Source organism: Moschus berezovskii, chromosome 25 (assembly GCF_049115385.1).
Source record: "Moschus berezovskii isolate FMDL1 chromosome 25, NW_MosBer_1.0, whole genome shotgun sequence".
In the NCBI taxonomy this organism is placed as follows: Eukaryota; Metazoa; Chordata; class Mammalia; order Artiodactyla; family Moschidae; genus Moschus; species Moschus berezovskii.
In genome coordinates, this window is record NC_142484.1 from 47,903,490 (window position 1) to 47,930,010 (window position 26,521).

Here is a 26,521-nt window from a genome sequence, read left to right on the forward strand (position 1 = left end):
GCAGTTTAAGCGGCAATGAAAATACGTTGATTTTCTTACATGTATGCATATGCCCCATCTATAACTCTATCCCAAAACTACTTTAAAAAACATGCCTAAATTTTTCTTTTCTATTTCTAGCTTTATCATTTTAAAAAAAAACAGTGTGCTTTTCAGACACTGTCTGATTCATACTAAATATTTGTTTTAAAGATAATAGTAGTCCAACAAATTTTAGATTATTTAGGCCTTTATCAGTACAGTCCAGGACTGGTTCCGGGAACTTCACGGGCATCAGAATGCTCAAGTCTCTTGCAGTAAATGGCTTAGTACTGTTGGCCCTCTTATGTCTGCATCCATGAATACCGACAGCCAACTGCATTTCTCAGGAAAGCACTAAAACCACGGTTGAACCAGTGAACAATGGATGTGTGTGGTCAGACTCTCAACTGTGAGTGTATTTCCCTGTGAACACACTGTGCAGATACATCCCTAGAACCTCAGGGACCAGATCTGTGGTGCTTCCACTGGAAGTCTGTTTCCACCTCTCTCAAGGGATCCCTGTGTGAGTGATGCTCTGTCAGTGTGGCTGAGCAAACTGCATTTGTGTCTTGTTCTGAGGACCAATGGGCACCTGTGCTGGGTGAGGGCATCCCATGGCAACGAGGGTACAGACCTCTCCAGGGATGTGTGTGCCGATTTCCACTGGCTCTCATGCTGGTTAACAGAAACGTGTACACACAACTTTCTGAAGAGCGCATGTCTCATGCAGATATCCAAATACTGAGAAATAGCGTTGGATGTTTGCACATGCATTAGTGAAATCACCATATTGATCATAAATCAATATGTTTATGTTTTAATTTTATTGTCTTAGAAATTCCTTTTATACTCATTATTTCATTGCATCCTCACTATTATTATATTTACCAGATAATGAGCAATTTTAAACTAACCAAAGGTTACACACGGGGATTACAATGAAAAGTCACCACGAGTTGTGGATAGTTTTTCCTGGAGAGTATGTCTCAGCAGTAGTAAAAATGTAAGCATTTATGGAGTACTTACTATGTCTCAATTTACTGAAATTAGCACTTTACATATGTTACTTTATCTAATCCTTACTGTAACCCTTTGAGAAAGGTAAGACCATGTTACAGATGAGGAATTTGACTCAGGTAGGTTACTTGACTTATTCAAAGCCTCTCTAATAAGTAAGTGAAGGAGGCAGGATTTGAATCCATATTGATACAACTGCAAAACATGACATGATATTTAATGCTACCCAATGTCACCTGCTAAAGGAAATACACTAATAACAAGGCTAACCTTTGTTTATTTTGTCAAATACACGTGAATTACACCAGTGTTGAAAAGAGCAACGATAATGCACACAGACCTGTGTTTTGCCTTTAGGCCCAGTGATTCACGCCAAGGTGGGGGACTCCATCCTGATCATATTTATGAACAAGGCCAGTTGGCCCTACTCCATCTCAGCCCAGGGTGTGGAGGACATGGATAGTGGGAAGCAGCTCCAAGTGCCTGTCACAAAGCCAGGTAACTGACCCCAGAGGTCTGCGCCATGCCGATGAGTACTCCAGGCTCAACTCCTTTCTTGTCTGATCTCTGAGGGGTCTTGGAAAGCTCATTGTAACATCATTACTCCATCATTACGTTCCACCCATTACCCCGATATGAAATTACTATTCAGCCAATGACTGTTTGTGGAGTTTCTAGGGCTCAATTAGAGACCTTAAAGGGTATTAAGACATAATAACAGCTAGCACATATTGAATATTAACCTTGTGCCAACTTTTAAATTTAGAAAAAAATGTAAAAACTCACTTATTCTTATAATAACTCAGGGAGGTAGACACTAACATATTTCTTTGAGCCTGATACCACTGATTATAATGGCCATTATTACTTTGTTATTAAAGGGAAAAAAAAGTGCTGTCAGGACTTCTCTGGTGGTTGAGTGGTTAAGAATCTGCCTCCCAGTGCGGGGGACCTGGTTCAGTCCCTGACCGAGGAGCTAAGACCCTGTGTGTAACTTAAGTCTGCACACCACCCCTACTGACCCTGAGCTCTGGAGCCCACGCACTGTAACGAAGATCCTGTGTGTCGTAACTGAGACCCAAAGTGGCCAAATACATAAATACACTGTTTAAATGCTGCCAATTAAACTTTAACATGCCATGATGGAAAGATGCATCTTGGCATCAGATACTCTGCTGCTGCTGCTGCTGCTAAGTCACTTCAGTCGTGTCCGACTCTGTGTGACCCCATAGATGGAAGCCCACCAGGCTGCCCCATCCCTGGGATTCTCCAGGCAAGGACACTGGAGTGGGTTGCCATTTCCTTCTCCAATGTGTGAAAGTGAAAAGTGAAAGTGAAGTCGCTCAGTCGTGTCCGACCCTTAGCGACCCCATGGACTGCAGCCTACCAGGCTCCTCCATCCATGGGATTTTCTAGGCAAGAGTACTGGAGTGGCTTGCCATTGCCTTCTCCGATACGCTAAATCACATCCTGTTATTGATGGAATCTGGTAGTGGTACGTTTATTTAACAGGTGACTGAGGCACAGAGGTGGCTCAGAGGTTAATGCGTCTGCCTCCAATGCGGGAGACTCGGGTTCGATCCCTGGGTCGGGAAGATCCCCTGGAGAAGGAAACGGTAACCCACTCCAGTATTCTTGCCTGGAGAATCCCATGGACGGAGAAGCCTGGTTAGGCTACAGTCCACGGGGTCGCAAAGAGTCAGACAGGACTGAGCGACAGAACAGAACGGACGCACAGAGGAGTAAAGAGCTCAACCAGGACAGACGTTAGGAATGGTGGAGCCGGTGTGACCTCAGGACCCGAGCTCTTGACCGTGCATTTCTCTCAAGATGCTTCAAATGAGTTTGGAAGGAAAAAAAAAGACAAGATGAATCATTTCAGCAATAATACAGATTATACATGTTGAAATTCTAAGTGGTGAAGGTTTTCAAGAATATATCTGAGAGGGTTGATAAAATTTCAGAGAAAGAAATCCATGAAGCCTCGTTTTTGAACTGTGGTGCTGGAGAAGACTCTTGAGAATCCCTTGGACTGCGAGGAGATCCAACCAGTCCATTCTAAGGGAGATCAATCCTGGGTGTTCATTGGAAGGACTGATGCTAAAGCTGAAACTCCAATACTTTGGCCCTGTCATGTGACGAGTTGACTCACTGGAAAAGACTCTGATGCTGGGAAAGGTTGGGGGTGGGAGGAGAAGGGGACGACAGAGAATGAGATGGCTGGATGGCATCACCGACTCGATGGACATGAGTTTGAGTGAACTCCGGGAGTTGGTGATGGACAGAGAGGCCTGGCGTGCTGTGATTCATGGGGTCACGGAGAGTCGGACACAACTGAACCACTGAACTGAACTGAACTGAACTGCACTGAAGAAAAGCTTTATAAAAGAGATAGAACTCTAATTGTTTTTTTTTAATTGAAGTATATAGTTGATTTACAGTGTTGTGCCAAACTCCAAAGTATAAAAAGTGACTCAGTTATACACATGATATCACTTATATGTGGAATCTAAAATATTGCACAAGGGAATCTATCTACAAAACAGAAACAGACTCATAGACATAGAGAACAGACTTGTGGTTGCCAAGGCACAGGGCAGGACAGGGATGGACTGGGAGTCTGGGGTTAGTTCAGTTCAGTGGCTCAGTCGTGTCCAACTCTTTGCGACCCCATGAACTGCAGCACGCCAGGCCTCCCTGTCCATCACAAACTCCCGGAGTTTACCCAAACTATTGTCCATTGAGTCGGTGATGCCATCCAGCCATCTCATCCTCTGTTGTCCCCTTCTCCTCCTGCCTTCAATCTTTCCCAACATCAGGGTCTTTTCAACATCAGAGTCAGCTCTTCGCATCAGGTGGACAAAGTATTGGAGTTTCAGCTTCAGCATCAGTCCTTCCAATGAAGGACTGATTTCCTCTAGGATTGACTGGTTAGAACTCCTTGCAGTCCAAGGGACTCTCAAGAGTCTTCTCCAACACCACAGTTCAACAGCATCAACTCTTTGGTGCTCAGCTTTCTTTATGGTCTAACTCTCACATCCATACATGAGTACTGGAAAAACCAGAGCTTTGACTAGATGGACCTTTGTAGGCAAAGTAATGTCTGTGCTTTTTAATATGCTGTCTAGGTTTCTCATGGCTTTTCTTGCAAGGAGCAAGTGTCTTTTAATTTCATGGCTGCAATCAACATCTGCAGTGATTGTGGAGGCCAAACAAATAAAGTCAGTCACTGTTTTCATTGTTTCCACATCTATTTGCCATGAAGTGATGGGACCGGATGCCATGATCTTAGGTTTTTGAATGTTGAGCTTTAAGCCAACTTTTTCACTCTCCTCTTTCACTTTCATCAAGAGGCTCTTTAGTTCTTCTTCACTTTTGCCATAATGATGGTGTCATCTGCATATCTGAGGTTATTGATATTTCTCCTGGCAATCTTAATTCCAGCTTGTGCTTCATCCAGCCCAGGGTTTCTCATGATGTACTCAGCTTATAAGTTAAATAAGCAGGGTGACAACATACAGCCTTGATGTATTTAAAAGATGCATTGAAAGGCGAGAAGATCTCACAATAAAATGAACTTCCATAAATTTTACACAGTTGAAATGTAGTTGTAATAAGTGTTAAGAGCCCCTGTTACAAAATTGATAGCAACCACATAGGTATAATACGGGGGAGTTACATTCCATTTTACCTCTTATGACTACATAATATTATTATAATACTATTAGTTCAGTTGCTTAGTCATGTCTGATTCTTTGCGACCCCATGGAATGCAGCACGCCAGGCTTCCCTGTCCATCACCAACTCCTGGAGCTTGCTCAAACTCATGTCTATCGAGTTGGTGATGCCATCCAATCATCTCATCCTCTGTCATCCCCTTCTCGTCCTGCCTTCAATCTTTCCCTGCATCAGGGTCTTTTCCAGTAAGTCAGTTCTTTGCATCAGGTGGCCAAAGTATTGGAGTTTCAGCTTCAGCATCAGTCCTTCCAATGAATATTCAGGACTGATTTCCTTTAGGATGGACTGGTTGGATCTCCTTGCAGTCTAAGGGACTCTCAAGTCTTCTCCAACACTTCAAAAGCATCAGTTCTTCAGTGCTCAGCTTTCTTTATAGTCCAACTCTCACATCCATACATGACTACTGAAAAACCATAGCTTTGACTAGATGGACCTTTGTCGGCATAGTAATGTATCTGCTTTTTAAATGCCATCTAGATTGGTCATAGTTTTTCTTCCAAGGAGCAAGTGTCTTTTAATTTCATGGCTGTAGTCACCATCTGCAGTGATTCTGGAGCCCAAACAAATAAAGTCTTTCACTATTTACATTGTTCCCCATCTATTTGCCATAAAGTGATGGGACCGGATGCCATGATCTTAGTTTTTTGAATGTTGAGCTTTAAGCCAACGTTTTCACTCTCCTCTTTCACTTTCATCCCGAGGCTCTTTAGTTCCTCTTTGCTTTCTGTCATAAGGGTGGTGTCATCTTCATATCTGATGTTATTGATATTTCTCCTGGCAATCTTGATTCTAGGTTGTGCTTCATCCAGCCTGGAATATTGCCTGATACACTCTACATATAAATTAAATAAGCAGGGTGACAATATACAGCCTTGACGTACTCCTTTCCTGATTTGGAACCGGTCTTGTTTCATGTGCAGTTCCAACTGTTGGTTCCTGACATGCATACAGGTTTCTCAGGAGGCAGGTCAGGTGGTCTGGCATTCCCATCTCTTGAAGAACTTTGCACAGTTTGGTGGGACCCACCCAGTCAAAGGCCTTGGTAGAGTCAATAAAGCAGAAGTAGATGTTTTGGTGGAACTCTCTTGCTTTTTTGATGATCCAACAGATGTTGGCAGTTTGATCTCTGGTTCCTCTGCCTTTTCTAAATCCAGCTTGAACGTCTGCAAGTTCTCAGTTCATGTACTGTTGAAGCCTGACTTGGAGAATTTTGAGCATTACTTGGTAGTGTGTGAGATGAGTGCAATTGTGTGGTAGTTTGAGCATTCTTTGGCATTGCCTTTCCTTGGGATTGGTATGAAAACTGATCTTTTCCACAAATGGTGTGGATCTAACAGAAGCAGCAGATGTTAAGAAGAGGTGACAAGAATACACAGAACAGAAGAACTATAACAATGCTATAGCAATTTCAATAAAGATCATTAAAGCAAAAATTTAAAGATGTAAAAAATAAGAAAAGAAAACAGTCTAATGAATCAAAAAGTTAGCAAGGTACCTGTCCAAGGATGGGGTTGTGGGAAGGAAAATCTTTACTGGTTACTATTCCAAATTCTGCCACTCCCTACTCCCAGTATCAAAAGCTGCTTCAACCTGCTTCAAGAAAGTTTTCATGAACATGTAAATGTCTATATACAGAGACACAAGTAAATTTTGGAATCTTTTTATAGTGGACCATCGTGTAGCCATAAAATGACATTTAAGAAAGATTTAACAAACAAATTTTAATGAAATAAAAAGTTTTAAATTACACGGGAAAGACTTGTTAAGCAAAATACAAGTATAGAAGAAAGACCAGAAGGGAAATAAGCCAAAGTGTTAATAACGGTTTTATCTTCATGGTGGTATTTTAAACAGCAACGTGATCATCTTTTCTACTTCACATTTTTTTGTACTTTCTTCTTCCCTTCTTGCTTTGATGAAGAGGGAAATGGTTTAAAATGGATCAAAAAAAAAACTATTAAATATATTTATTTTTGATGGTTGAAGCAGCTTCGAAGGGAGCATATCAGGCATGAGGGTTGGGGTGGGGCTCTGGTAGGGCTGTGGCCAAGCTGGTGTGACCCCTCCTGATGGATGTACCCTGATGGTGAAGAGTGACAAGGGACACAGTTCCGCTCCTCTAGGCTGACTGGACTTCTAAGAGTCCTAGATATGAGGGCTGTCAGAGTAGGAAGAAAAATGATTATAGATTGTGGCAATGGAGCATTTTTTCTTTTTTTAATGGGAGCCAGAGATATTCAGTCCCCACAGGAGTCTCAAATAAGTCTGAAAGGTTTGGGAGAACCCAGAGATTGGGGGTAGGAGCAAGAAACTAACTTAGTTCAGGCAAGTTGGATAAGAAAGTTTAATCAGGGCATGCATGTGATGAAGAGTACAAGTTAGCATTTTAAGAAAAGTAAGCTCCCTCGGGACTCTGCCATCTTGGATTGGATTGCGCTAATCTCCTGCAAGAACTCCAAAATTGCAACTCGCTTCTGAACAACCATTGACAGGAGAATGTTGGATCCCACCAAAAAAGGATATCCCATGCACAATAAAGGAAAGAAATGGTATGGACCTAACAGAAGCAGAAGATATTAAGAAGAGGTGGAAGAATACACAGAACTACACAAAAAAGATCTTTATGACCCAGATAACCACGATGGTGTGATCACTCACCTAGAGCCAGACATCCTGGAATGTGAAGTCAAGTGGGGCTTAGGAAGCATCACTATGAACAAAGCTAGTGGAGGTGATGGAATTCCAGTTGGGCTATTTCAAATCCTAACAGATGATGCCGTGAAAGTGTTGCACTCAATATGCCAGCAAATTTGGAAAACTCAGCAGTGGCCACAGGACTGGAAAAGATCAGTTTTCATTCCAATCCCAAAGAAAGGCAATGCCAAAGAATGTTCAAACTGCTGCACAATTGCACTCATTTCACAAGCTAGTAAAATAATGCTCAAAATTCTACAAGCCAGGCTTCAGCAATACGTGAACCATGAACTTCAGATGTTCAAGCTGGATTTAGAAAAGGCAGATGAACTGGAGATCAAATTGCCAACATCTGTTGGGTTATAGAAAAAGCAAGAGAATTCAGAAAACCATCTGCTTCTGCTTTATTGACTATGCTAAAGCCTTTGACTGTGTGGCTTACACCAAACTGTGGAAAATTCTTAAAGAGATGGGAATCCCAGACCACTTTACCTGCCTCCTGAGAAATCTATGTTCAGGTTAAGAAACAACAGTTAGAACTGAACATGGAACACTGGACTGGTTCCAAATTGGGAAAGGAGTATGCCAAGGCTGTGTATTGTCACCCTGCTTATTTAACTTATATGCAGAGTGTATCATGCAAAATTCTAGGCCGGATGAAGCACAAGCTAGAATCAAGATTGCCAGGAGAAATATCAATAACATCAGATATGCAGATGACACCACCCTTATGGCAGAAACTGAAGAGGAACTAAAGAGCCTCTGGATGAAAGTGAAAGAGGAGAGTGAAAAAGTTGGCTTAGAACTCAACATTCAGAAAACGAAGATCGTGGCATCCAGTTCCATCACTTCATGGCAAATAGATGGGGAAACAATGGAAATAGTGAAAGACTTTATTTGTTTGGGCTGCAGAATCACTGTAGATGGTGACTACAGCCATGAAATTAAAAGACACTTGCTCCTTGGAAGAAAAGTCATGACCAACTTAGACAGCACATTAAAAAGCAGAGACATTACTTTCCCAACAAAGGTCCGTCTAGTCAAAGCTATGGTTTTTCAGTAGTCATGTATGGGTGTGAGAGTTGGACTATAAAGAAAGCTGAGCACTGAAGAACTGATGCTTTTGAAGTGTGGTGTTGGAGAAGACTCTTGAGAGTCCCTTGGACTGCAAGGAGATTCAACCAGTCCATCCTAAAGGAAATCAGTCCTGAATATTCATTGGAAGCACTGATGCTGAAGCTGAAGCTCCAATACTTTGGCCATCTGATGCGAAGAGCTGACTCATTGGAAAAGACCCTGATGCTGGGAAAGACTGAAGGTGGGAGGAGAAGGGGATGACGGAGGATGAGATGGTTGGATGGCATCACCGACTAGATGGACATGAGTTTGAGTAAACTCTGGGAGATGGTGATGGACTGGGAGGCCTGGCGTGCTGCAGTCCATGGTTGACAAGGAGTCGGACCCGATTGAACTGAAGCCCCCTCAGATTTCCTCTCTCCTTCTTCTCCCCTTCCTCCATCTTCTTCGTCTTCTTTTCATTATATCACTCAACAAACATTTACTGAGCATCCTCTTTTTGTTGAGAACTTGGCTTCCAGGTGGGTGGACAATGGATTGTTTCAACTTTAATAACCCACACTTGCATTTAGAAAGGTGAATATCAGCTGTTTATCTTGTGATTACCAAGGCATGGGGTAAATCATGGAAACTAGACCTAAGATGATATTGCTAACGAACTGCTTCATGAACAAACACAGACCAAAGTTTCATGCAAATCTTCATTACTTTTGCTTTGTGACTCAGATTCAGCTATAAATTGTTTGTCCTTATAGGGTGAGGATGGGACTCAGATAGTTCAAAAGGAGATAATTTAAATGAGCCTTTTACAATGTGATTATCTTGATAACTCATGAGTAATATATAGTTACTTTGCAAGACTCTGGGCCAGTCGCAGGCGATTCACAGATATGGGGCCTGACCAGAGGGAGTGCATGCATTTGTTGCTAGCATACGTACAAACTAACTCTTGCATGGTGGCTCAGATGGTAAAGAATCTGCCTGAAACATGGGAGACTTACGTTCAATCTCTGGGTTGGAAAGATCCACTGGAGAAGGGCGTGGCAATCTAATTCGGTGTTCTTGCCTAGAGAATTCCATGGACAAAAGAGCCTGGTGGGCTATTGTCCATGGGGTTGCAAAGAGTCGGACATGCCTGAGTGACTAACACTTAGGGGTTTCCCAGGTGGCGCTAGCAGTAAAGAACCTGCCTGCCAATGCAGGAGACATAAGAGACATGGATTTGATCCCAGGGTCAGGAAGATCCCTTGGAGGAGGGCATGGCAATCCACTCCAGTATTCTTGCCTGGAGAATTGCCATGGACAGAGGAACCTGGTGGGCTATAGTCCATTGGGTTGCACAGAGTCGGACACAACTGAAGCGACTTAGCATGCACACATGTATACAAACTAACAATTATTGACCGACCTCAACGTGAGGCACTTTCCTAGATATTTTATTTCATTTAATCCTCACAACAGTTTGAAAACTGGGTTGACTAATCTACTTTACAAATAAGGAAACTAAAGGTCTGTGAAGGTTAAGTAGCTTGTCAAAAGCTAAGTGAAAACCAGGCATGGGTCTGGAGTGGGTAGCCATTCCCTTCTCCAGGGGATCGTTCCTATCCAGGGTCCAAACCCAGGTCTCCTGATTTGCAGGCAGATTCATTACCATCTGAGCTACCAGGGAAGCCCTCACTTTTCAAAGGTCAGTGAGGTAAAGTAGCTTGTCAAAGGTTGAGTGGAAACAAGTCATTAGGGTTGAGATTTGAAACTAGGCCTCTCTGAGTCTCTCTGGTTCCAGCTAGATCTCACATGCCTGCAGATTAGAATTGCCTGAGAAGCTTAAGGAATATATTTGTACACCAATAGTAGATTGCTGATATTCTAATTTCATTGGTTTGGGATGAGGTATGAGCAGTGAGGATTTACAGTGCTCCCTGGTGATTCCACAAGAAGCCAAGGCTGAGGCCCATGGCAACTCAAGTGCGCGCAAGCATAACTCTTGGGAAGGAGATACGAAATTTGAGGAGAAAAACCATCAAACTAGGATGGAAGGCTATAGCCTGAAATGAAAATCTGTCATGGTGAACCTGCAGAAAGTCAACGTATGAGTTTAACAGGAACATTTCTATTGAATGGGTAATTCTCCCCAGCAGTAACTTTAATCAAATTTACAAAGAATCTGTTTGTATTTCTTCAGGTAAATTGTCTGGAACAGAGATCACATAATTAAAAAAATTTTTTTTCTATTTCTTCTTGTTTCAGGAGAAATAAAAACCTACAGATGGAATGTCCCTAAAAGGTCTGGTCCAGGGCCATCTGACCCAAATTGTATTCCATGGGTTTACTATTCAACAGTAAACTTTGTGAAGGTAAGGTGGAGAGAGCTGCCAAAATGCTCAAAGTGATATGGTTTTCAGTTGACCATTCAAGTTATCACAATTACGGTGGGTATATATGAAGAGGTGTATTGGTTTCAAGCAGGGGTCTCAAACTATGGCCATGCCCATTTGTTTGCATTACTGATGATGAAGTTGAGGAGCTGTGATGGAAACGATATGGTTCACAGAGTAAAAAATTCTTGCTATGTGAAGTGAAGTGAAAGTTGCTCAGTCGTGTCTGACTCTTTGTGACCCCATGCACTATACAGTCTATGGAATTCTCCAGGCCAGAATACTGGAGTGGGTAGCCTTTCCCTTCTCCAGGGGATCGGCCCAACCCAGATCTCCCTCATTGCGGGCGGATTCTTTACCATCTGAGCCACAAGGGAAGTCACCTGCTATATGGCACTTTACAAAAACAAAGTTTGCTGGCCCTTGATCTAAAGTGTAGGGGAAAAAAATAAGATCTCAAATTACTAAATTTAGAACTTACAAGGAAGTTTGAAGCAAGAGAAGATACGTAAATTAGATAACCAAAAAAATAAATATATATTTTAATTTTTAACATGGTTTATGATATTACCCAATTTTAAAATCCTTACCAGTACCATCAGGGCTCAGGAAAGAAAACAAACTCCACAAAAACTTAGTAACTGAAACTACAAACTATTTGAATGATAAATAGGCTAACTTTACTTAGAAATTAAAGGCAAAGATTCAGTATTGAACTTGAGTCAGATATGAATGTATAAAACATCTAGTCTTGAATTATATATCATAATTGATGTCCAAACTAAGGTCATATCTGATATAATTAGTGTCTTTGAGGTGTACTGGACAGCACAAGAGTTCAGGAGAAACATACCAGACACTTGAAAAAAAAACAAAAACCAAAGTAGAATCATGGGAAGTCCACAAACAAATATTTATTGAGCTGTTGTGATGTGCAAATGACCTCACCAAGTACTATGAGGGCTGAAAATATTCTTGTCTTGAAGGACTTTATCATCTTTGGGGGAAATAATACATGTGCACATCCATAATTATATCACAATTCTGAATCTGGTGACTTTTGTAGGACAGGTTCGATCCCTGGTCCGGGAGATAATATCCCACAGGCTGCAGGGCGGGGTCAAAAACCAAAACGCTCTTACACTAGAAGGATGGTGGATAGAATGAAGAGAAAGTCACAGAACGAAGAGACACCGTGAAGGGGCAAAAATGTAAGATTTGATAGCAAATGAGATGGGACGACCCTGGCGGAGGAAATGGCGACCCCCTCCAGTATTCTTGCCTGGACAATTCCATGGACAGAGGAGCCTGGCGGGCTACAGTCCACAGGGCTGCCAAGAGTCCAACATCACTTAGCGACTGAGCACACACGCGCGCACAACGTGGGGCACAGTGAGGACACTGAAAATCACGCTTTCTGACCTAAGTGACAGGGAATATCATAGTGCTACTGACAGAAACAGAGAATTCAGGAGAAGGACACGGGGAGGGAAATACTAACATTCACCCTAGAAAGGCTTCTTAGCATATGAATTGTTGCAGGAGGCTTCCAGGTGGAATATTTAAATAGGCAGATGGAAATGTGGGAGTTCAAAAGAAAGCTCAGGGCTGAATAACTCGATATGAAAGTCATTCATGGGCTCATATCAGTTCCCAAGAAAACTTTACCCATAGAAAATGAAATATAAGATTTGTATATAGTTATAAATACAATCCCACTTGGGTATCACCTCACACTGGTCAGAATGGCCATCATCAAAAAGTCTACAAATAATAAATGCTGGAGAGGGTGTGGAGAAAAGAAAACCCTCCTACACTGTTGGTGGGAATGTGAACAGGTGCAGCCACTTTGGAGAACAGGATGGAGGTTTCTTAAAAAACTAAAAACAGAGTTAGCATATGATCCAGGAATCCTATTTCTGGGCATATAACCCAGAGAAAACCATAATTCAAAAAGATACGTGCAATGTTCATAGCAGCACTATTTACCATAAACAAAACAGGGAAGCAGCCTAAATGTCCAGTGACAGATGAATGGATAAAGAACATGTTGTGTATATATATACACACACACACTCAATGTCTGAATATTACTCAGCCATTTAAAAAATGAAATAATACCATTTGCAGCAACATAGATGGAACTAGAGGTGATTACACTAAGTCAGTCAGACAAATATTATGTGAAATCACTTATATGTGGAATCTAAAAAAATGACACAAATGAACTTACTTACAAAATAGAAATATGCTTACAGACATAGAAAACAAATTTATGGTTACCAAAGAGGAAAATGAGGGGTGGGGGATAAATTAGGAGTTTGGGATTAATAGATACACACTGCATACAAAATTGGAGAAGGAATTGGCAACCCACTCCAGTATTCTTGCCTGAAGAATCCCAGGGACAGAGGAGGCTGGTGGACTACAGTCCATGGGGTCACAGAGTCGGACATGACTGAGCACACACCACCACCACATACAAAATAGAGAAACAACAAGGACTTACTGTAGAGCACAGGGAACTATATTCAATATCTTGTAGTAACTGATAATGGAAAAGAATCTGTAAAATAATATATATATGCATATATATATGCATAACTGAATCACTTTGTTGTACATCCGAAACTGATACAACATTGTAAATCCACTATACTTCAGTTAAAAAATATAGTCTCACTTGAGGCTGGCATGCGGGGATGACCCAGAGGGAGGATAGAGGGAGGAGGAAGGTGGGAGGGGGGTTCAGGAGGGGGAACTTATGTAAACCCGGGGCAAATTCATATCAATGTATGGCAAAACCAACCAATATAATATTGTAAAATAATTTGCCTCCAATAAAAAATAAATTAATTACCTAAAAAAAAAAAAATGCTCTGGCGGCCAAAAACAACAACAAAAAAATATATATAGTCTCACTTGAAAAACACACAGGAAAATAGAAATAAGCATTCATTTATTCAACAAACATTTATGGCACACCTTCTATGTAGTAGATAGCCGGGCTCTGGAGACTCAACAATAAGTAAAGACCACAGCCTCAGCCCTCATAAAGCTCACTCTCAGCAAATTTTTAGAAATAATCTTAAATTTTAGCAAAGATCGCCCTGATTCTTCAGGGTTTCTTAGTACTTATTTCACGGTCAATTGTCTTTTAGTCTTTTTTGCAATGATTCTTACAAGCAACTAATCTGTGTTATTAAATTATTTAAAGCTCTTCTAATTCATTTTATTTTTCTTTCAGGATACATACAGTGGTTTGATGGGTCCTCTGATTACATGCAGGGAAGGAGTGTTGAATGAAAAGGGAAGAAGAAGCGACGTTGATTATGAATTTGCTCTCTTGTTTTTGGTATTTAATGAGAATGAATCCTGGTATCTGGATGACAATGTTAAGAAGTATCTTAATAAAGATCCACGCGATTTTAAGCCCTCTGATGATTTTGAGGAGAGCAACAAAATGCATGGTATATCAGAGGTTTAAAAAGGAGACCCTTGTTGAGATAAGTCCATAGAAATCTGTGGAAGGTCCCAGCCTCCTTCTCTGAGCCCTTCTCCATTCCCACGGGCACCTTGACAGAAGACAGTCCTCCAAAGCTTTCCTTCAGAGGGAACCAGCCAAGCCACTGACTGACTGCCAGCAAGGCCTGGACCATCTGCTTAGGCAGCTGTGTCTCTGAATGCTGGGATCCCTAAACTATAAGACTGTAAAGTAATTTCTAGAAAATGAATGATCACTTATTGGTATATTTCTCTAAGAATACAGGATAACCTGTACTTGATCAATTTTAAGGGCCTGGTTTAACTGTCCCTAGAACTTGAAACACTATCACCAAATTTCTGTTTTAATGTGTCTGTTATTTAATTCTTTGAAATTTAAGGTACTTCTTGTTTTTCAAGTGGAAGTAATGTGTTCTAATTGACATATCTACACTCTCTCACCAAGACCTACTTTTGACCAACAGTGTGCAAACAGATAGGTCCTGCCAAGATAAGAAAGCTAGTTAATTGCTAACATTGATTAGAATACAGCAACTGATTTCTGATTCAGCTACTCTTTCCCCTACAATTCTGCCTCCCTCTATACAGAGTCGGACACGACTGAGCGACTTCACTTTCACTTTTTGCTTTCACACATTGGAGAAGGAAATGGCAACCCACTCCAGTGTTCTTGCCTGGAGAATCCCAGGGACGGGGGAGTCTGGTGGGCTTCCATCTATGGGGTCACACAGAGTTGGACACAACTGAAGTGACTTAGCAGCAGCAGCAGCAACTTGCCCCAAGCTAGTTCTCAGAAAATGTAATATTAATTGAACCTTTTAATTGGTTCAATTTTGATTTCCATAAACTTGATTCTCCATGCTTGTGTTCAGTCAGCTGTAGAATGGTATAAATCTGGGGACCCCACACGTGAGTCTGTAATCCACTCCATAAAAAGACTATTTCAAATAAACAACCAACCAACCAACATGTACTGCTATCCAAGAGACAGCTTTTAAAACCAAATTTGTATTTCTCTTTTCTTGCTCTTTTTTATAAAGATTTCTTACTAATTTGAGTTTTGGGTCTAAAATGGTGGGGCCATTGGTAAGTGTGAGTGGGATGGTTACATGTTTATCAGGCAAATGAAAATGTTGGTGACATAAAGATCTTCTTGAATTGTTTCTAAAACCAGATTAAGGAATCATCACTAATGAGAGGCTGTTTCCTTTTACCGTCTTAGCTATTAATGGGAAGATTTTTGGGAACCTTCATGGACTCGTCATGAATGAAGATACAATGACCAACTGGTACTTGTTAGGATCCTGTAGGAGATGAAGTGGACATACACACCATTCATTATCATGCTGAGAGCTTTCTTTTCAAGGTACATGTAAGAGAAATGCTTTGGGGAAGACATTGAATTAACAGATTCAATATATTTCCATTGTGAAATTAGAGTTATTTGACAATAAGACTTTCACAAGCCACAAGGGGTGGTAGTGAATGCTAGAGAATGGAACAGAGAAATATGATTATGTCCTTCCCGTGACAAATATTTCTTAATATGTATTTTATTGTGCTTTTTTAAAAAAAACAAAACAAAAACCAAAAACTCGCTGAGCTTCAGATGAGAGTTTTCTTATCAGTTGCTGCTGCTGCTAAGTTGCTTCATTCATGTCCGACTCTGTGCGACCCCATAGACGGCAGCCCACATGGGGATAATCCCATGTGGAGTATGCTACTAATATCGCAAATGAAGGCATCCACAGTATTTTGTCCCTTTTCCGTTTTTTTCTTTTCTCTGTTTTCTTTCTCTTTCCCTCTCCTGTTTCTTTTCTATGTGCTTAGCCAACAGAATAGCTCTCTCTAGTAAATGAGATATTTCAAGCTTTGTCTTGGTTCCGAAATGTTACCTTGACTTTTGCCCTAGTGGACTGGGCTCTACCACGTGTGGCTTCCTGCCTTTCAAGCATCAAGCTGTACCATCTGAGTGGTGACTCACCTGTGGAGCGGTTTAAGAAACAGATTGCCAGGCTCCACCCAAGACCTGATGAATCAGAATCCCTGGGATAAGGTCCAAATGTCTGTCATCTCAGGTGCTGTGCAGTCTACAGGAAGTAGATAGAAATGAATAATCATGTCTAATCTGCAAAGAAAACCTGTACTGCTCCTTTTCCAGTCACACGGAAATAAATACCAACTAATGAAACATCTAATATCCTCTCCCCTCAGTATATTTATTCAACACAGTTTAAGACAGAAAGTACTAACAGTGATTATATGAAGTTTCATATATTAAGTTCCATATATTAAATGCCTATGATGCCTTTCAGAATTTGGCTGTTTTAATCCATATTTTGAAAATTATATTAAAATATATAAAATTTATAAAAACAAAATTATTTTATGTACATATAAAATTATTATATACATAAATATTTCAAACTAAGGTATAATTTACACTGAGTAGAATGCATCCTGGGGCTTCCCTGGTGCCTCAGCAGTAAAGAACCCAGCTGCCAATGCAGGAGACATGGGTTTGATCCCTGGGTTGGGAAGAAACCCTGGAGAAAGAAATTGTAACCCTCTCCAATATTCTTGCCTGGGAAATCCCATGAACAGAGGAGCTTGGCTGGCTACAGTCCATGGGGTTGCAAAGGGTTGAACATAACTTAGCAACTAAATGACAACAACAAAATTCACCCTGTTTAGTATACAGTTCTGTTGTGATAAGCACATACAGTGGTGTAACCAACCCTAATCAAGGTATAGAACACCTCCCTCAACCCCTAAAATGTCCCCTTCGCACCTTCTAGAGTCAGCTCCTTTCCCTTGTTTAACCCCTGGCAACCACTGATCTGTTTCTGTACCCCTGGCAACCACTGATCTGTTTATGTCTCTGTAGTTTCGCCTTTTCTGAAGTGTCTTGTAAATGAAATCATACAGTCTATAGCATTATTAGTCTGGCTTGTTTCATTTTGTATCGGCATTTAACGTGCACCCACCGCGTTGTATAAGCAGTTTGTTCCATCCCGTTGTTGAACAGTATTCCATCGTACGAATGTATTGCAGTTTGTTTATTTGTTCCCCTACTGAAGGACATTTGGCTTGTTTCCAGTTTGGAGTTATTAAAAAATAAAGTCATTACAAACATTTGTGAACATGCTTTCATGTGAATATGTTTTTCCTTTCCCTTGAGAAAATGCCTAGGGGTAGATTGCTAGTTGTTGTTGTTAAGTTGCTAAGATGTATTTGACTGTTTGCAACCCTATGGACTATAGCCTGCAAGACTCCTCTGTCCATGGAATTCTCCAGGCAAGAATACTAGAGTGGGTTGCCATTTCTTTCTCCAGGGGATCTTCCTGACCCAGGGATCGAACTCATGTCTCCTGCATTGGCAGGTGGATTCTTTACCACTGAGCCAGCAGGACAGGTGGTACATATGTGATTAACTTCAAGAAAACTTCCAAACTGTGTTCCAGAGACACAGTATACTTTTCTCTCCTACCAGACATGTATGAGGGTACCACTTTTCCACATTCACATCAACACTTGCTATCTTTCATTCTTATTTTTTCTTCAGTTCAGTTCAGTCGCTCAGTCGTGTCCGACTCTCCGCGACCCCATGAATCACAGCACGCCAGGCCTCCCTGTCCATCACCAACTCCCGGAGTTCACTCAAACTCATGTCCACAGAGTCGGTGATGCCATCCAGCCATCTCATTCTCGGTCGTCCCCTTCTCCTCCCGCCCCCAATCCCTCCCAGCATCAGAGTCTTTTCCAGTGAGTCAACTCGTCGCATGAGGTGGCCAAAATACTGGAGTTTCAGCTTTACCATCAGTCCTTCCAGTGAACACCCAGGATCGATCTCCCTTAGAATGGACTGGTTGGATCTTCTTGCGGTACAAGGGACTCTCAAGAGTCTTCTCCAGCACCACAGTTCAAAAGCATCAATTCTTCGGCGATCAGCTTTCTTCACAGTCCAACTCTCACATAGCCATCCATTTAAGCATTGGGTTGACCACAAAGTTCATTCACATTTTTCAATACTATCTTATGAAACCTGAATGAACTTTTTGGCCAACCCAATATATATCTTGGTATCTCATTGTTTTGGATGGCATCACCAACTCGATGGACATGAGTTTGAGTGAGCTACGGGAGTTGGTGATGGACAGGGAGGCCTGGCGTGCTGTGATTCATGGGGTCGCAAAGAGTCGGATACGACTGAGCGACTGAACTGAACTGAATGGTTAATTATATTGACTATCTTTTCATATGCTTTTCTATTATCTGCCATCTGTAAATCTCCAAAGGTGTAGAATTCATGTATAGTTGTTCATAATATTCCTTTATTATCCTTTTTAATGTCTATAAAGTCTTAGCGATAGACCCCCTTTCATCTCTGATATTTGTAATCTGTGGGGTTTTTTTTTCCCTCTGTCAGTTTATCTAGAGTTTTGCTGCATAACAAATTCACCCTAAGATGTAGTGCCCTAAAGCAACACACTCTTATTATCTCACAATCTCTCTGGGTTAGGCTGGAAAGAGTTTAGTTCATTGATTCTGATTCAGCATCTCTTGTGAGGGTTCAATCAAGATGTCAGCTGGAGCTATAGTCATCAGGTTTGACAGCAGCTGTAGGATCCATTTCCAAGCTCTCTCACAGGACTATGGGCCAGAGGCTTCAGTTCTTTACCATGACATTGGAGCTGGCTTCCTTAGAGTGAGTGATCCAGTGGGGGAGAGAGAGAAAGGGAAGCAGAATGCCATTTGCTTCTGCCATATGCTGGTGGCTTCAAGGACCAACCGTCAGACAGTAGTGTGAGAGGAGATTACCACGGTACTGAGTGCCAGGAGACAGGGATCACTGGGGACCATCACAGGTTGGTTTCCATACAGTTCATCAGTTTTACTGATTTGTCCAAAGAACCAGCTTTTGGTTTCTTTATCTCTATTATGTTTCTATTCTTCATTTCAGAGAAGGCAATGGCAAGCCACTCCACTCCTCTTGCCTAGAAAATCCCATGGACAGAGGAGCCTGGTGGGCTACAGTCCATGGGGTCGCTACTAGTCCGACAAGACTGAGCGACCTCACTTTTCACTTTCACACACTGGAGAAGGAAATGGCAACCCACTCCAGTGTTCTTGCCTGGAGAATCCCAGGGACGGCAGAGCCTGGTGGGCTGCCATCTATGGGGTCACACAGAGTCGGACATGACTGAAGTGACTTAGCAGCAGCAGCATGCTTCATTTAATTGATTTCTGCTCTTATCTTTATTATTTCCTTCTACCTGCAGATAGGTAAATCTTACCGAGAAGATGTATATGACCTCTTTCCCGGGACATTCCAAACCATTGAACTGTTTTCAGATCACCCAGGGACGTGGTTGTTACATTGTCATGTGTCTGACCATATTCATGCTGGCATGGAGACAACCTACACAGTCCTTCGAAACATAGGTACTGTTTTCTGTCTGTGATGCCAGCTGATAGTACCAGGCTTCCTGCAGACTTTGAAAACAGGAAGCATGAGGGCCTCCAAGGAGCTCAGAGTCAAGTAAGAGAGACAGACATGTAACTGTAGTAGACTATGATATATGCCAAGAAAAAGTGCAGGGTACAGGGTTCAGTGACAGCAGCAGGGGGCAATGATTAACAGCTCGGGGGACATGAACCCAGGTTCCACGGGTGGCTATCTTAACAGGTGAGCAGAAACTTGCAGGGTGGACGGGGTAAGAACAGCATGTATACTGGCATGAAATAGGTGCAGTGACTATCCAACAAAGACTTACAGATGCTGATAGGATCAAGTCTTTGTTGGTGAAATGATTTAACTCTGGAAACAACTCGTATAGTGAAAAGAATCTGCTTCTATTGTTTATAAACCATCACATTGTCTTCTTTGTCCAGACAACAGGATTCCATACTCCACCAAGTCTCCTTCCGGAGGTGCATCCGGATCCGCGTCCTCTAACGGTAACGATGCCCGCCCCGACCCTGTAGTCAATGGTCGGGATTCACTCCACAGGGAAAGTGGCCTGACGGCTCGCGTTTCTTTTGCACAGAACCCGTCGAGGAGCAGCTCTACTTCTTCGGCCAGAGTCTGGATCCCAAAGGAGCCCGAGCAGCCTTGGTCATCCTCTTCGTCCTCGGCCTCCTCCTCCTGGTCCTGTCGGTGGTCCTCTCCGTCAAGCTGTGCTCCGCCAGGCCGCGGGCAGCGTACCAGGAGGTCCAGTCCTGCGCTCTCCCCACCGACGCCCTGTGAGCCCCGCGTCCTCGGCAGGGAGACGGAACAGGGCACCGCTCTCCGAGGACCCTGTCGCCGCTTCCCGGGTCAGGCTCCGGTCCTCTGGAACACATTCAAAGCAATGTGCTTTTCTTTATTTATTTTTAAAGGGGCTGTGAATAATCCTCAGGTATAAAATAGAAAAAGTGGGCATGACTGAGAAAGCAGACGCAGTCTGTTCTCTGAATGAGCTCGTTGAAGTGCGAAGACCCTCTGAAAGATACCTTTGTTTTCCATCTTTCATAATTCTTAGATTAGACAGTGCTTTCTTACCATCAAAATCTCTATAGAGGGACAGTTTCGGGAAAGAGTTACACTGCCTCAGACATCTAACTGGAATGGCACTGATTTTTCATCTCTGTTACGGAAGATGCTTCCTTTAGTGGTTCCAGGAAAAATAACTTTCTGGGGTGTCCCTGAAAATGTCTAAATCAGTATCTGCTGATAAAATTTGATCAAATGACTTTTTTGGAGGCTTTAGCTAGCTCCCCTTGCCTTTTCCCTTTTAATATAAATAGCCTGTGCACTGTTTGCTACAAGAAGCAAAGTTATATGCATTTTTAAAAAATACTATTTTTATGCAAACCTGTAGAGATACTTGAATGTTTACATTGAGTTGAATGTTTACAACTCACTTCATTTATACATTTTTTACAGTATGTTTCTGTGGCAATGTTTGTATTTTCAAAAATCAATCAAAGAATTTGTATTTCACAATGTGGAGGGCTGGAATCTGAAATAGCAGGCTAGGTTCTCCCACTTTGAGTCAAGTCACTCCTTAAGAGTTTAGGGGGAGCTTCCAAGGGGAGGGAAACGTGGCGGGAGGGAAACTTTGCAGAAAGCAAGCCTGGCCTTGACTCTTGAGTCTGATTTTTCACTGTTAGGAGGTTCTTTCCCAGGCTCCGTCTTTTATGAAATAAAGACAGTGTCATCATGTGAAAAACACCAGAAGGAATTCATCAATGCAGCTGACTAGCTGGGAGGAGAAAGACATAGTCTTTGATGGGAAGAGGAAAGAACAGGCTAATAAAAGAGAGTCCCAGTAGCAAATTTTTAAACCAATAAATCAACTTTGAGATATATTTTTATAATTTTCAAGTCTCAAATGCCAAATAAAATATCGAACAACTAAACTCAACCCATTAAGAGGCAATCCATACTCTCTATAAGTATGCCTCAGCTCTAGGTGTAAGATTGATAAAAGTAACATTGTTTATTACTAGACTGAGAAATTGCTCTTAGCCCACGCTGCTGCGAGATGGGGGCTGTTAGTACATCTGCCTTAGCAGTGGGTCATGGGGCTGTCCAAGTGAACACGTAGGACCCAATAAATACTGGTGGAGGGACTTTTCATGCTATCTCCATTTTGGTGAGGGGAAATGGGTAATTTGATAGAAGCTATAGTCTTAAAGAGGCACCAGAGATCAAATTGCCAACATCCGCTGGATCATGGAGAAAGCAAGAGAGTTTCAGAAAAACATCTATTTCTGCTTCATTGACTATGCCAAAGCCTTTGACTGTGTCGATCACAATAAACTGTGGAACATTCTGAAAGAGATGGGAATCCCAGACCACCTGACCTGCCTCTTGAGAAACCTGTATGCGCTCAGGAAGCAACAGTTAGAACCAGTCATGGAACAACAGACTGGTTCCAAATAGGAAAAGGTGTACGTCAAGGTTGTATATTGTCACCTTGCTTATTTAACTTATATGCAGAGTACATCATGAGGAACGCTGGGCTGGAAGAAGCACAAGCTGGAATCAAGATTGCTGGGAGAAATATCAATAACCTCAGATATGCAGATGACACTACCCTTATGGCAGAAAGTGAAGAGGAACTCAAAAGCCTCTTGATGAAAGTGAAAGAGGAGAGTGAAAAGGTTGGCTTGAAGCTCAACATTCAGAAAACAAAGATCATGGCATCTGGTCCCATCACTTCATGGGAAATAGATGGAAAAACAGTGGAAAGAGTGTCAGACTTTGTTTTTTTGGGCTCCAAAATCACTGCGGATGCTGCTTGCAGCCATGAAATTAAAAGACGCTTGCTCCTTGGAAGGAAAGTTATGACCAACCTTGATAGTATATTGAAAAGCAGAGACATTACTTTGCCGACCAAGGTCCGTCTAGGGCAATGGTTTTTCCCGTGGTCATGTATGGATGTGAGAGTTGGACTGTGAAGAAAGCTGATCGCCGAAGAATCGATGCTTTTGAACTGTGGTGTTGGAGAAGACTCTTGAGAGTCCCTTATACTGCAAGGAGATCCAACCAGTCCATTCTAAAGGAGATCAATCCTGGATGTTCATTGGAGGGACTGATGCTAAAGCTGAAACTCCAATACTTTGGCCACCTCATGAGACGAGTTGACTCACTGGAAAAGACTCTGATGCTGGGAAAGGTTGGGGGCGGGAGGAGAAGGGGACGACGGAGAATGAGATGGCTGGATGGCATCACCGATTCTGTGGACATGAGTTTGAGTGTACTCCGGGAGTTGGTGATGGACAGGGAGGCCTGGCGTGCTGTGATTCATGGGGTCGCGGAGAGTCGGACACGACTGAGCGACTGAACTGAACTGATAGTCTTACATAAACAGTATGCAAATGCTAATAGTTCTGTTCATAGTCTGCTTAAATGTCATATCAAACATGATACCCAAGGATCTGAATTCCAGACTACTAACCACTGATAATGTGATTTTTAGTACGTGCTTACAGTTTTCAGACATGTGTAGGCTATATAGTTTCATAATATTAATCATGATAAATGCCTTATTTATAACTGACGTAGAAAACAAATTATTTAGTTGTCGTTTCCTTTTCTCTTAGCTTATTTTTTTAATGAAAATGAAACCACAAAGTAGTTTGATTATACTATTTCTCTTTTTAATAAAGTTTCATGTATCATAAAGATAGCTATTTACATTTCTTTTCAACACCCTACCTGAGGTCTAGTAATAGGTAAATTTTTACCTGGAGCAGGCGGTTAGTTAAAGGAGAATTATTTTTTAGATATTTAGCAACTATCCTAGTTATACTCGTTAGAGGAAATGAAACAAAGTGACAATATATGTGTACAGATAACATTGTTGTTGTTTAGTTGTTAGGTTGCTTCTGACCCTTTTACAACCACATGGAATGTAGCCCGCCAGCCTCCTCTGTACATGGAATTTCAAGCAAAAATACTGGAGTGGGTTGCCATTTCCTACTGCAAGGGATCTTCCCAACCCAGGGATTAAACCCATTTCTCCTGCATTGACAGGCAGAATCTGTACCATTGAGCCACCTGGGAAGCCCACAGATAACACGACTCTCACCAAGTATTGTTTTCTCAGAGGTACAACACTTCTCCACGCTCAGCCTCACTCTGCTGAGAAAATCAATCACATTTATATACGTCTTTTCCTCTTGTTACAACAGAAGATGTGCGCCTGCTCCTGGCAGGGCCAGCCTCTCCCTGGACTCTGGAGACTGCATCCCTTCTTGCTTTCTCAAGACCTTAATTTCCTCAGGCATCAGTTTTCCCTCCTGCATGAAGTTATCAGCAATACCGCCCATTAAAAACAGACAGCAAACAAACAGTCACTGTCTTTAGCTCCATAACCTGCTCCAACACAGGTCCTCTGTTCCTTTGACAGCAGAACTGAAAGCGCTGTCCACACTGGTCTCTGTCTCCTCACCCAGTGCATGCCTCCATCCACCCCAGTGGTTTCCCTTCCAGAGGGCCCTGCCCAACTCTGCACCCCAGTCTGCTGTTATCAAAACCATCACGACTCTAATAATGATAATGGAAATGATTCCACGTTCTGTGGCCTCTTCCCAGTCTTTATCTTATTTAACCTCTCAGTAACACTTGGCAGCTCCTTCCTTCTGGATACCCTCAGTTCCCTGGCTCCATAACATGGCCTGCCAACCTTCCTTCTTCCTCAGCAGCTATTTCCTTTCAGTCTCTTGTGAGTTTCTTCTCCTCCCTCTGACTTACATCTTACCATGCCTCCCGACTTGAACTGGGCCCTTTTCTTCGTTCGGCCCTCCGGGGCGGGCTGAATAGTATCGCCAAAGATTCCAGGTCCCACTCCCTGAACCTGTGAATGTTACTGTGTACAGCAAAAAGATGCTGCAGCTATGATTGTTAACAAATCTTGAGATGGGAGGGTTATATCAGATTACCCAGATTGGTCCTAAATGTAACCACAGTGTTCTTATGGGGCTTCCAAGGTGGCACAGTGGTAAAGAATCTGCCTGCTGATGCAAGAGACAAGGGTTTGATTCCTGGGATCAGGAAGAGGATCCAGCATTTCCCTGAAAGAGGAAATGTGGCAACCCACACTGGAAAAGAGTCTGATGCTGGGAAGGATTGGGGGCAGGAGGAGAAGGGGACGACAGAGAATGAGATGGCTGGATGGCATCACCGACTTGATGGACATGAGTTTGAGTGAACTCCGGGAGTTGGTGATGGACAGGGAGGCCTGGCGTGCTGTGATTCATGGGGTCGCAAAGAGTCGGACACGACTGAGCGACTGAACTGAACTGAACTGAGCTCCAGTATTCTTGCCTGGGAAATCCCATGGACAGAGGAGCCTGATGGGCTACAGTCCATGGTGTTAGGAAGAGTTGGATACAAAAGAGTGACTAAGTATGCATGCAAGCATGGTGTTTTTATAAAAAAAGACGAGGGAGCTATGGGACACATGAAGGAAGGTGTTATGCTGCTGGCTTTGGAGATGCAGGAATGCTTTCTCAAGGCTAGAAAAGGCAAAGGACCGGATTCTCCCCTCGAGCCTCTGGAGGCCTGCTGGCACCTTGACTTTATTGCAGTGAAACTGATTTCAGATTTCCAGAACTGTTGAAAAATAAATGTGGGACTGTTGAAAAATAAATAACCCTGGTGGTCTGGTGGTTAAGAATCCGCCTTCCATTGCAGGGGACTCAGGTTCGATCCCTGACTGGGGAACTAAGATCCTACATGTTGAGAGGTAACTAAGCCTGAAACATGCAACTAGAGAAGCCTGCTGCGCTGCCGTGAGGACCCAGTGCAGACAAAGAGAGAAAAGATAAACGTGTGCCACCAAGTCAGCGGTAGTTTGTTATACCCCCGCCACAGGTTATTTCACTCATCTCCCCGGATTGGAAAATCATCTTTATGCTAATAAACTCAAAATGTATTTCTTCCTGGGCTACAGACTCCAAACCCCGCTTGAAATCCGATCACGTCACTTAACCTGGTAAATTTCCTTTACTGTCTTTTGGTTACACTTTTAATAATATCCAAACTCCTTGCCTTCATCTATAACACTCAGACTGATCTGGCTGCCCATGATGTCCACATCCCCAGCTTCACCTCTGACCCCTCTGTTTCAGCTTTTATCAGTTCCTGTGCCCTGCTAGTTCCTTCTGGCCTCAGGATCTTTGCACACGCTGCTTTTTGTGCCTGGAATGCTCTTTCTTTCCAGCACCCTCACCCTCTTTCCTAGTTCAGATGTAAGCTCCCCAGACTGCCCTCTCTAAAGTGGACCCCTCCCAAGTTATTTCTAATTTCCATTGTTTTCTTTAGTTGCCCTAATCCTGGGACATAGCCATCTTACCTGTTAGTTTGACTTTTGTCTGTCTCCTTGAAATCTAGGCTCCATGGAAACAAGGACCTCAGACCTGTTTTGCTCACTGCTGCACCCCCACACAGACCACAGTGAAAATACACAATAGTTGCTCAGCAGACATTACTTAGATGAATAAATGAATATATAAACAGAACAGGCCGTGTAGTGGGCTTAACTCTCTTGACTTTGACTATTTTGGTCACAAAAGATTTCATATCCAAATGTCAAGGGTCT

General features: G+C 42.4%; 1 protein-coding gene, 1 long non-coding RNA gene and 1 pseudogene across 11 annotated transcripts in view; 1 reads left to right on the forward strand and 2 right to left on the reverse strand.

Annotated features, from left to right (window-relative positions):
* LOC148773921 (uncharacterized) overlaps nucleotides 1-17,064 on the reverse strand; it is a 100,033-nt gene extending 82,969 nt beyond the window's left edge. For 2 of the 4 annotated variants that reach the window (XR_016036427.1, XR_016036426.1), the window contains exon 1: nucleotides 16,411-17,061. This is a non-coding gene — a long non-coding RNA (uncharacterized LOC148773921). Of the gene's footprint in view, nucleotides 1-16,410 lie in introns of all 4 variants that reach the window. The other 2 variants (XR_016036425.1, XR_016036424.1) reach the window with 2 other exon arrangements.
* LOC129557789 (liprin-alpha-1-like) overlaps nucleotides 1-26,521 on the reverse strand; it is a 263,237-nt gene that overhangs the window by 161,694 nt on the left and 75,022 nt on the right. The gene's annotated exons all lie outside the window — the stretch shown is intronic.
* The window catches only part of LOC129557793 (ferroxidase HEPHL1-like), a 178,635-nt pseudogene that overhangs the window by 111,025 nt on the left and 41,089 nt on the right, over nucleotides 1-26,521 (forward strand). The window contains exons 16-22 of the transcript XR_016036423.1: nucleotides 1,396-1,536; nucleotides 10,795-10,901; nucleotides 14,170-14,392; nucleotides 15,649-15,792; nucleotides 19,709-19,871; nucleotides 20,322-20,387; nucleotides 20,477-20,744. The product of XR_016036423.1 is annotated as a ferroxidase HEPHL1-like (transcript). The remainder of the gene's footprint in view (nucleotides 1-1,395; nucleotides 1,537-10,794; nucleotides 10,902-14,169; nucleotides 14,393-15,648; nucleotides 15,793-19,708; nucleotides 19,872-20,321; nucleotides 20,388-20,476; nucleotides 20,745-26,521) is intronic.